The 12,475-nt window shown below is 37.8% G+C and overlaps 1 long non-coding RNA gene across 1 annotated transcript; it reads left to right on the top strand.

Moving 5' to 3' along the window:
* The first annotated feature begins 2,547 nt into the window (after positions 1-2,547).
* On the top strand, positions 2,548-11,942 carry LOC122163426. Its single transcript, XR_006169911.1, has 3 exons — positions 2,548-2,765; positions 9,986-10,188; positions 11,422-11,942. It is a non-coding gene; the product is annotated as an uncharacterized LOC122163426 (long non-coding RNA).
* The last annotated feature ends 533 nt before the right edge of the window (positions 11,943-12,475 follow it).

Genomic DNA, 12,475 nt, shown 5'->3' with positions numbered 1-12,475 from the left:
AAATTGATTATGTACCTATGTTTGGGCAGGATTAGAATAAATAGCTAAAGTCTGTGTTTTCTTCAGTCACTCTCAGATATAAGCATGGGAAAGGGTGTATTATGTAGAAAGCTGAACCTCTTGCCTTGCTACAAATATTTAACATTCTCTCCTATGCAGAAATCCTTCTGTCTGATGCTCAGTTCTGAGCAACATCCTAAATTATGCCAGGTTTTGGTACCATGGTCATGGTTCCATTAATACCTATAATTAAAGGTGATTTTTGTTTTTCCTTGCAGCTGTTACATCCATATATCCATTGGGAATGAATTTTACTGTCACCTGGAATTTCAGACTTGACATACAACCTTCCAGCTCTCAGTGAAGTAAATCTTGCTTTCAGCCTGCATCTGGTTTTGTTAGTCCCACTGTCAGCATGATGACAGACAGGTCTAGAGAATGAAGAACAGGCAATTATGTACTGAGATATTTTTGTAATCTTTCAACTTCTGTGGAAAGTGATTTTGCAAGTGTCAGTCTTAACAGATTTGTAGGAAAATGGGTCTAAAATCCTGCCTTTCCCATTCATTCTCAGTGGCTTTTGAATCTGTTCAGGAAGGATGGTTCAGATGCATTCTATCATTTCTTACTCTTGTTATTCCTCCAGCAATAACCCCTGCCAAGAGAAAATTAATGAAGATATGCCTCTTTGTTTCTGTAATTCTTCCCAGCAAAGCCCAATCATGATTTTCTAACCACAAGGCAAAGCTGTTATCTCACCCTCTTATATGACAGTTTGTGCTGGGGCAACATTTTCTACCCAAATCCACAAATAGCTCATCAAGCCCTGGAGCACTTTGACTTTGTTGCTCTGTGACTTTACTGTGTTTCAAAAAATATTCCTCAAGAGCTTCCCACCACTGCCTGGTCCAGTAGCGTAACTACAAGTGGAGCTGGCATGACCTGCAGTGTAGGGTAGTGTCAGGCACTGCAGTTGTCAACTGCAGCTTTTTTCCTAGATTCACGGCAATGAGTGTGATGTCATTCTTTTAAACCAACCAGATCACAGATATCTAGTTGCCACACATATTTTGCCTTCTGTATTCAGTGCAATGGTTAAATAGTAAAGTACGTATACCTGGATCTAATAGTAGCAGGGGAGTAGTTAACACTTTTAGCAACCAGATAAGCAAAGTGTAGGTAAGTTTTACATGCTGATGATTCAGAACAATCTATGGTCCAGTCCTAAGCAATTCCTACATAAAATATCTGTAAAAGTACTTATTTGTCCAGTTGACTACAAAAAGAAGAGCTCATTTTATATCTAAGTCCAGTAAAACTTAAAAATTGTCAGCAAAATTCTAATATCTTGCAGTAACCATAATGTGTAGTGTCCTCCTTGCACAATAAAACAATATTTTTGTTTTCATTTGAAAATAATTAAAGTCATAGTGAAATGACTCAGCAACAGAAAACAGCTGAGACAAAACAACAACTCATCACAATTAAGTCCAGAGATAGCTGGTTTTCTCCTCCATGTCTTAGTTTCGCTTTGCATGGGCTTAGCACAAGGATGTGGAACATAACAGCTCATTCTCGGTTGTGGTTTTTGCAGAACAAGAATACTGCAAGGTGAGTCATGGTAGCAATGCAGCAGAAGCAGCAACATGAAACTGAATTTTCTCTGCTCTGTATGTTTAATTAGCATATTTCCCTCACCTGTCTTTTTTTCCTTCCACCACTTACATAAGTGTATATTCAGTAGTGGTTGCAATGCCCTTTCTTGTTCTGCTTCGTATTTGCAGTTTACAAATTTCAAGTATCTCTATCTGTTCATTTCCATTTGCTAGTTATCTTTTTGTCATTGTTGTTTTTTCTTTGAAAAAGGAGAAACTGGATGAGAACAGTAGAAAGAGACATACTTGAACAGATTGAAGAAAATCACCAGGTCCTACTGCAAGGCTCCCTTAAATGGGTTCAGCCCTGCCTCCATGCATCACATCTATCCTGACACTATAGTCAATAATAACAATTTTTTAGAGGAACGAATCTGAGTAAATAGGAACAAATACTTGACATCACAAAGTGATAACACCCTTCTCACAGCTGATAGCAGTGAGCCTGGTAGGTTTTTGCTGCAGGTTAATTGACCCTGAAATATGTTAATATGTTTATCAAGGATAAAGTTTCCCTAATCTACCATTAGTTCAATATTTCTCCTCCCACTTTATGCAACTGATCTCGAGGATAATGATGATTAGTCACATAGCCTGGTGTTATTCAAGATATTCAAAGATTCTTGTAGGTAATCTTCAGGAATTTACTCTGCAGCCTTATTCACGTATCATAGTATTTGCTTTGCCAAAACTTGGGTCTTGTAGGAGTCAGAAAACAATTTCTCATTATCTACTGTGATTATTTGGACTCTTCTTTCACTTCACTTCTACATCTGCTCTGACTGTATCACATGATTTCATAATCCATTCACTTCCATTATTTATGTTCTAATGTGTGAAGACATTTGGGACACAGAAGTAAACCTACAAAAGAGATCGGAGCAAGGTCTGGAGGAGGAGATACAGTGATTGTAAAAGAGCTCCATTTTGGAACTCTTCATTCAGAACACAGAACAGCACTTCTCTTAGTGAAAGGCTTTAGTTTGCCTCTCAATTCTTCTGGTACTGTGGATATCCTGTCTGACTCTACCTGCCTCTAATCTTCTGATGTGGGAGTGGGTTCTCCACAACTCCTTCATTTGAAACAGCACTTCCAAATGCCTGGAAATTGTGAGTACTTTTAACATGTCTTCTGAGAAACTGCCTGTGATCAGTGTTTTTGCCTGAATTTGGAGTGGCTGCTTTTTGCATCTGAGTATATTCAGTTCTCTTATGGTCATGTTGTTCCTAAGCACAGAATGGTGCATGTGTACAGCAGAGAATTAGATTGATAGTGGTAGGCTATTCTCAGTCTAGGTGGTGTCAAATATTGCATGTTGTGGAAGTGCTCGATCCTCTGACTCACTCTGGCTGGGGAATGTAACTACTCTTATCTGTGCCATAAAGTGATCCAAAAGAACATCCTAAAACTTTTACAAAAGAAGCTTTGGTGGGAGCAGTCCTTGACAAGTTTGGGATAAAGTAAGAAGAAGCTTCTCTTTGGTTGTTTATCTGTGAAAAGTATTTACAGCATGGAAAACTGTCTGGGCCATGCACAGAAATACCTTGCTGAGCAATGTGGGAGTCCATCAATGCTAGGATTAGTGTGTTTGTATCCCTGAGGAGGCTACTGTTCAGCAAGCTTGGAGCATTTTCTTCACTCGGTTGTTTTGATTCCAGAGAGAAATCATGCTTAGAAACTGAAAGCACCACGTATGTAAATGGGACTGAGAGCAGCAGAGGTGGCAGCAGGTTGAAGTTTGACTAATCGAGTCAGTCAGGTTAATCTGTTCTAAAGCAGCAGGGTTCAAGCCAGAGAAGGATCTACTGTTGATGCAGACTGTCGTGCTGAGATTAATACAAACCAAATTTAGGGGAAAAAAGGCATGTTAGCTAGTGTACTACATGGTGTTTACAGTTTCAACATCTACTACAGCTGTGTTATTCCCACTTCCAAGTTTGAATAACTTTTTTCTAAGAGATTTGACGAGTGCAGTTGGAAAAGGCAGGAGGTATCAGTGTATTACGGTTAATTCCAATTGTTTGAAGCCAGGGAAAATTTGTTTGCTCATGAAAATGGCTCTGCTGCTTCTATATAATATTACTGAGTTGACTTGTTTTGATCTTGATATTCCTATCCTGTACTACCTCTGTATCTGTAAAAATTGAAAAGTTCACAGAACAATAAAGCAAGATCTCTTAATAAGACTAGTTTTAAGATAGATTCATTCTAAGAGTGAAGTGTCATAGTGTAGGAATTCTTTAAGACTGTTGTGAACTGTGTGCACCTGCCAAAATCTACCCAAACAGTCTCATACATGCTAGGAAGACACTCCAGGTTTTCCACTGTTTGCTGCAAACACTGCACTTCTTTAAGCAGACAAAATGACCTTTCTCAGCTTAAGACAATGGGTATCAAGAGTACCTATGCAACTTAAGAGGTGTCTGTTTTTAGGAGATTAATATTACATGAAGAAAGACATCTTGCCTACAAACAGTTTTGGGTTTGGTTTTGTTTATTTGTTTGTTTGTTTTTGAAAAAACAGGAGTGAAATGGTAAAGTTCAGCATGCCACAACAGCAGCAACAAAAAACACCCCAAAATATATTGAGGTATAAAATTAAAAATAAAAATGAAAAAATGCTGAATGGTTCTGAAGTTCCTGTACTATGGAAAAGTGTTTAATTCCTGAAATACCCTTGGAAAAGGTACCCTATACTTTTAAAGTACACTCACGGTGGTGGGAACAGAGAAAGTGTTCCTATATGTATTTTTCTTTGAACTATGCCCTCAACTGTACTGAAAGCACAGCATATGCTTCTGGTAGGGCAACTATTCCATTTCACATTTCTGGGTAAATCAGTACCCAAGACCAATGGCAAAAGCTAGTGATCTTGTAGATGAAGAAAACGCCCTGTAATTTGCTACTGGCATCACAACTCCTGGGAATTTAATCTTTATTCAAAAAATATATGTATTTAAACACAGGATCTACATAAAAAATATTCAGACCACATGTAGACAAACACTGACTAGACAATTTACCACATCCTATGTAATTCACAACTCTAAAAAGAAATTTAGCCTTCTCTTTCTCTCTCTCTCCGTCTCTCTCTCTCTCCTTTTTTTTTTTTTAAATATTTTTCCAAAAATGCTTTGCTTCCTGTTTTGACAGCAATGAGTTTGTTTGGACATTAGTCTGGACATACTGTGATTTGAAGGGAACAGGTATATTCCACATCTCCAGACAGAAAATCTATTGATTACCTAGTCAGTGTCACTGCTGGAAGGCACAGGATGAACAGCACGACTCAGTAAGTGAATGCGTGGTTGGCTGTGCAGGGGAATCTGACTTTTTGGCTAGGAGTTTGCTATTCAAATTAGATTAAAAAATAGCAAAATCTGCTGAAGAAAGCACTGGGGTGACTCTCACTGGGGCCATTGTGCCTGAAGGCTGATGTTTGAGTGCAGTGTGTTTTCCAGCAGAGACACATACTTTGTGCTTTCCCTTGGAGACTTCATGAGTTTTATCAAAAGACTGCTTAATTTAAAAAAGAAAACCAGCAAAACACAGTCTCTTGGAGCAGGGTTTGGAACCCAGGTTTTCCTATTTCCCAGAGAGTGCCCTTAATGGTTTGGCTGGAAAGTAACATTCTTGGCCTACTAAATCTTGAATTCCTTTATGAAGGTGGAACAGCTCCAGTAGAAAGTACTAAAAGCACTGCCATTTCTTCTGCCTCACATAGTCTGTACATCTGCCTGCTAGAGCATTCTCCCAGACAGAGGGAGGAGAGCTGAACTCCTTTTGGCTGAGCAGACCATAGGACCCAGGGTTCCCGAGTCTTGTGGGAGTGTGCTAGACGTGGAGCTGTTGGTTAGAAAAAAGCACAGATCTGAGAGTTTAAAAAAATATAAACAAACAAACAAAAAAAATAACCCCCCCAAGGCTGTCCTGTCGTGCTTTAACAGGCAGGCATAATTGTGCTTCCTTTTTGTAAAAAGACTCAAACACAGGCTGCTGAGGGCCTTTTGCATTCACCTGAACATAAGCACACTCAGCTTGGAGAACAAACAGAAGGAGGTGGAAGATTGCGCGCAGTCGCTGATCAGTGATATTACTGGTATTACAGAGTTACAGAGGGATAGTTTGCAGAGATTGCTGAGATGACAGGGTGGCAGAGCTGCTGTGGGTGAATGCAGACTAGCTGGCTGGCATGTGAGGGTTGATAAGCGTGCAGATGTTCTTTGTGCAAAGGAGCAGCTCAAGCGTGTGGAACTCTGTGGTGGAAAAAAGGAATGCGCTTGGGCTTGTTCAAGGAAATATCCTTGGTAGGATCATGTGAGGCACTGTCCTGAAGAGCAAAGTATGGCTGTCCAAGCTTATGGCTTGTCTGGGGCACACTGAGTGAAGATGAATTGAGGGCTGCATCTATGAAGGTTGTCCCAAAAGTAATGCTCCTAATTATTTCCATGGAAAATATAACCAATACAAAGAGCATAAAAACACTCTAGTAGGACAAATTCTTGGCTACAAAACTTTTTCAACACAGTCATCACCATTAGCTCTGCATTTTCACCAGTGATGAACAAGAGCCTGCACACTGCGCTCACAGTTACCTGCAGCCACTGTCAGCACTGCTGAAATGCACTTCCCTCTACCTCAAATCCACTGTTTGGTCTCCACAAAAGTTCAGCAAGCTTTAATGAATTTCAGTGGGTGCAATTTTTCCTGTGTGGAGGAATTCACTTCCACACCTTTGCTCCACTCGCACTTCCATGTCAGATGCCGTTTTGTCAGACTGCCCTTCTGCTGTCATCTGTTGCATGACAACAAAACATAATGGAATATTGATGGGAAGGATCAACTTCTACTGCCATACCACCAGCATCCACCCTAGACTTTGTGGGCCAACAATAATAAAATAGGAAACATTACTTTCAGAGCAGCCCTCATAAAATATATAGTATAGTGAATGTACATAAATAACAAAACAAATTATTATTTTTTAAATTAAAACATATAAAAAAGAGAGTGACAGAACCATAAAACTAGTGGGATATTTGACCATGTCTTTGTGAAACTAATGTATGTTTGATGGGAGTAGCTGCAAGTCTAATGAGCTGTCAAGGAGCTCATCAGAGATTTTTGATGAAATTTGATGCTTCCTGAAGCTTGAAAACAGTTGTTCACAAATTTGTGTGCTGCCAAAAACGACATGAATAAGGCAGATTATGAAGTGAGAGGTATTTCTCTCTGGGAAATACAAAAATCCAGTAAAAAGTCATGATCAAATTTTGCATTGGAAGTCTGTACATACCCTTTGAAAATTTGCAACTAATGTACTTTGACTGAAAATGGAGTCACAAATAAACCAAAAATATGGAAATATGGACTGTGTGTAGAGTACAAGGTGGGTGAAAACTGGTTTGTTTTTGCTCTTGAAGTGTTGTGATTAGTTATTCTAAATTCAGCTGGTTACTGAGTACTGATGACTTTCCTAAAGGTTGTATGTGGGACAAATAATACTTAGAATCCTCATGAATGACTTGGACAATGGGACTTAAAGTTTACAAAGTTTACAGATGGCACAGAACTGTGATTTAAAGGCTGCAAGTCAATGCTAACACGTAGCAGGACCTTTGCAGTCTGGAAGTATGGCCAGATAAGCTCCAGAGGCCCATGCAATCATGCACTAATCTATGACTCTCTTCCATTTCAGCAACCAGGCTCTCAACATAGAGAAGATATGAAATAAGGGCGAGAACAATGTCACATCACTGAGATGTGATTTATTCGCTTCTGTGAGGGCTGCATTTGTCCAAATGACAGTCTAATATGATATTGAGGGAGCAGTGAAATTGGTTTACAAAAAAGAATTACAACAAAAATATTTTTACAAGTAATATTTTTATATATACCATTGACTTATGTGATACAAAAGAAATATCTCAAAATCTATGTATATATCCAGGATATAAAGAGAGGTAATTCAAGAATGATCTGACCAATTTTGAAACATGTTCTATTTTAAATGCTATGAATAGATCATATTTAGATGCTCATAAATTATGTTAGTTGAGAGTATAAGATAGCAAAAGATGCTTAATAAAAAGATTACGGTGTCTTGCAAATGAATAGCTGGCTACTTAATGACAGGATATTGCAATGTAGATAGTATTGAATATTCATTGAAATTAATGCTCATGGTCATGTGAGTATTATTAAACTTTAGCAAATAATCTTTATGGCTTCTGAAACAGGCTCATTTTAGACAATCATTATGCCTTAGTGGTTAAATGAAAATGAGATAGTAGATATGTAATGGCAAGTACCATTGAATTTACTTTTAAAATAAGCTTTCTAGATGCTTAGTACTAACACTGGGCTGAGAGAAATGGAGCTGTGAAGAATTTCATTAACGTAGCAATGCTCAATGTTTCATTTGATCTTAATGGAAAGTTTATGAAAGACTGCTGTTAAGTCTGGGTAGGGGAGAAGATTGCTATCGTTCTTCTACGAGTATAACCAAAGGGCTTAATTTTCATTAGCTCTTGAATTGTTCCTTTATCTTCTCTTGCTTCTTAGCAGCATGTGTTTGTCAAAAATAATGGATTGAAATTGGAGGGCAAGTGGGGTTTAGATAGCAATGATTTTGTTTTCAAAAACAAAACTATTCATTTTTATGAAGGGAACAAATTAATTTCTGAGTGGTAATTTTACTACCACAAGAAGTATGCATGCCACTCCTACCAAGAGAGTTGAGTGTATCTTGAAGTTTTGTCTGTTGTCTAGGACATGGAGAATTGGCCACTGGCAACCATTCAGAACCATTTAAGGGAAAGATTTTCTCATATGTCTTGAATTTGGAAGTGGTGGGTTTTGGACATCTCATTCATTAATGTCGCAAGTTATGACTCAAGACTCACCAAAACTTGTATTTCCCACATTTACTGAATTGTGCATTGTGTGCTTTTTTAATGACTGTGCCAGATTTCAGGGAGATGTCTGCATGGAGTGTTCTAGACGCAAATTTTTCCATGCTTCAAAAAAAGCAAAAATAAAATTTAAAAGGCATTTTTGTCCACTGATGTAAAAAAACCATTACAAAGAAAAGCAGTTATTTAGCATGAGCAAACTGTAGCAATGCAAAGAAGAAATGAGAGAGGGAGCTGTACTGATTTGAGTTTCAGTCATCCAAAAAGATGGAAAGTTTAGATGCCTGAAAGGTGAACTGTGGTAGCTCAAGTCCTGCCTTGGACTGCAGCATATATGGTTAAGCAAGGGATTTCTGTGGGGCAGATGTGTGAGCTGGAGAATGTGGAAAAGACTTTCTATTAATGTAAATAAGCAGCTGAAATAATTACAGCTATCATATTTGAAGCAAGTAAGTATTTTGAGCAGTAGGTTTTTTATGCTCTGTTGATACTGTTTGGCAGTAGGTGCTCCCTCATTTATGTGCTTTAGATGGGGAACTCTTCAGTCTTTACTGGATTTAAGTCCCCTTATCCTCTTCCAGAGCTAGACTACAGGCCACGTTTCCTTAAAAAAAAAAAAAACAAAAAAACAAAAAAACCCAAATACATACAGTTGCTTTGCGATTAACATGCAGCCTTATGAGACAAAAAAACCTGTATTCAGAGTCCAAAAAGAGTCCATTTGCAGTAATTTGTATTGTGTGCCTAAACTGCATAACTTGTCGAGTTTGTAATGCCTTGCCCTTCTTTGCAGGCCTTTGCATTTCTTTTGACATTTCTGCCTTCAGTGGCTTTTCTTTTCCAGAGAACAACACTGCCACAGAACACTCTTTCTTCTAAGACTAAGATAGAGTTCTGCTCAAAGAAAAATATTCAAAGAACAAATAAAGCCCAAAATAATTAGAAAACAATTTTTGAGGTGTAGTACCCTGCATATTAAAGAAAAAAAAAAAAACAACGATCATTTATATCACCTGAAAAGTCCTCTGAACTCACTGTTTGTAGCTGTACATTTAATATATATTTTGTCTGTGAAGTATCAGTAAGGTATAACTATGGGGATGAATAAGGAGAATAATTTCTATATGATGTCCTCTCCTGGATATCTAAACTGTAAATATTGAATATAAATGTAAATTTATAGATCTTTGATAACCAAAATCAAGACTTTTCTCTACAGTTCCAACATAGCATAAATAAATAGATACACATATGCAGTAAAACTGGATTTAAGAAGGTGTTTTTCACACTCTTTACAAAAATAGGGGAATTGCATTTATTTGAAAATTCCCTTGCACTGAATGCAGCTGCTAGGATGCAGTATTGTCACATATCATATGAGAAACCAGGATAATTGAGTGAATGTTTTGTTGCAGGCAACTGAACACATGCTCATGGGAATGACTTACAGCTTACAAGAATGGAGGCCACAAGCTATAGCTACAGTTACAGAATACATCATTTGAATTTCTGTGTGAAATTCACGAAGTCCAACCATTAATAAATAGCTTGCTTTTCTATTTTCTTCCACATACCTTCAGTGAGGTCACCCATATGGAGATCAACAACAACTTTTCTTGTAAGTATGTTCCTCCATTGTTGAAATGGCAATTACAAGATGAGTTATTCCTGAAAGACAACTTGAACATAGTATTTTTTCTTTAATTTCCAATGAACTATGTGTTGAAAGAATTATCAGCAGAAGCCAGAATTGAACAGTAAATTATATTTTTTCCTTCATGAGATGTATATGCTGGTCATATGCTGGGGAAGGACTTGGGATTTTTAGAAGAACATTTGCAATACTATACTGCAAAGTTTCAGAAGAGTCCATTAAGCAAATTGGGAATTTATATATGGAAGAAGCATCTCATTCAAGGCTTCAGAGCTTACTATGATTAGAGTGTTCCTTGTGGGAGATTTGTGAAAATTTCTTTATCCTGGGCATCTGCCAAACTTCAGGCTTTAATGCTCTGAGATTCTGAGTCACAGAAGCAGGCTGACTACTCACACAGCATGTTGACTTGCCGGGAGGTGGGTGAAGGAGGTAGTAGGCAGGTTAGAAAGAAGAGGGACATGAACATTAATCTCATCATTCTGTAATAAATTTTGCTCCACAGCTTCCATGGCTTCAGGTTTTTGATCTATTTATCAAATTTGCCATGAAAAATAGGACACTTTAGAGATGTGAGCTCTTTTCTTTTTCAGGCTGATGACAAAAGAACATGTAAATTCTTGGTATAAAAATGCTAGAAAAATAAAGGTAAACCTGCTACTGAACATGGATATCATACATAGCATCAGTCCATGATAGCTGTCATTTGAAATGAGTAGGTTGTGGTCAGAAAATAACTTCTTTCAATTCTTTAATTTGCTAGAAATCTCCCCATAGTGGGTCTCTGTATAACTGCTTTAAGGTTGCTGAAGGTAGACTAACTTTTCTGCATCATGTTTTAGAGATCCTGACTGTACAAGATTAGTGTTTCCTCCTGAAAGTCATTAGATAAGGAGAAACTAAATACATACTAGGAAATGACAGCATGTACAAGAACTAGTTAACCAGATCAGATAGTTGGAAACAAATATTCAAACTTATCAGATACAATGCATGAGGTGCCTACTACACGCATGCTTGAATGTTTTTTGGAGGGCCATGTAAGAACCTAGTGGGTTTTGATAATGTAGACAAAAGCTGCTAAAAATCGGGATATGGCTACAGAATTATGACTGAACAATGGATCCTGAAGTTGCTTTTTTTAAAAAAAGAGAAAGTATTGGAATGTATCCACCTTTGGTATTTTAACATTCACAGGTGCTGCTTTTCATGTGGGAGATGAGGACTAAAGCCCTGGAGATCTACTTCATCAGACTCCCATCAGCCGTAACTGAAGATGCCTGTACTTGGAGTCACTTAAGAACTAAGACACACATTAGCCTAAACTGGTTTCAGTGCTGAGCTTACCCTGTCTGTGTATATAATTCTATATCACTCTGCTTGACATTCATAATGGAGGGCATGGTCAAGACATTTCTCAGTGATAACTTTCTGCTCTTCTTTTGTCCCATATAAACTTGCCTTCAACGTACAACAACTACATGAAGTTCAGACATAGCCTAGCTTTCTATCAAGATTGCAGCTAAATTGTCCTACATGAGATTTTGAATTGTTTAGTCCCATGTGAAGGTTCAGATGTGGATGTATGCTAGTGTGTAGGATGGCATTGATTTGTGGCTACTGATTCTCCTGTACATAATAAAAAACTGAGAAAGCATTGACATAGGAAAGAGTTTATGTCTGTAAACAGGTTTCTATGATGCTCCTTGTGATTTCTCATGGAGAAAGAAATGAGACCATTAACATTATAAATTTTGACTTCATCCAGAATGCAGGCTAGAGATCCAGACTACCTCCATATCTGCTCCATAAAAAAAAGTATGTATAGATATGGAAGTAAAACAACATAATATAATTGTCTGGGGTTTTTTTGGTTTTGCTTTTTTGGAGGGGGGAAAGATATGGTTAATCTAGGCTAGAGGATGATGTCCAGAAAGAGCTAGGGAATGAGCACAAGTAGTAGGTCTCAGAGCAGTAGCTGTTAACTTGCTTTCTGGTTTTCCTCCAGCTACCTCTCCTAGACTGTCTAAACATGTTTGAGGTGACAATACACTATAGAGTCTGTTTCCAAAGTTCAGTACCAGCAAAGCTGCAGTAAATCTCTTTTCATGTACAGTTCTCCGCCTCTATCCTAAAAGCCTGTCACCATCAAATACTCTTGTAGGCCATGCAAAATTATAACCATGGTACTTCCATCTCAGATACTTTGAAAGGAGACAAGAAGGAGAACAATAAATCTCTCTTAAGAAGT

Source organism: Centrocercus urophasianus, unplaced genomic scaffold, assembly GCF_019232065.1.
Source record: "Centrocercus urophasianus isolate 14NV4802_14NV808 unplaced genomic scaffold, USGS_Curo_1.0 seq_10, whole genome shotgun sequence".
NCBI lineage: Eukaryota > Metazoa > Chordata > Aves > Galliformes > Phasianidae > Centrocercus > Centrocercus urophasianus.
Note: the sequence above shows the minus strand (reverse complement) of the source record. Positions and strands in the feature narration are given on the sequence as shown.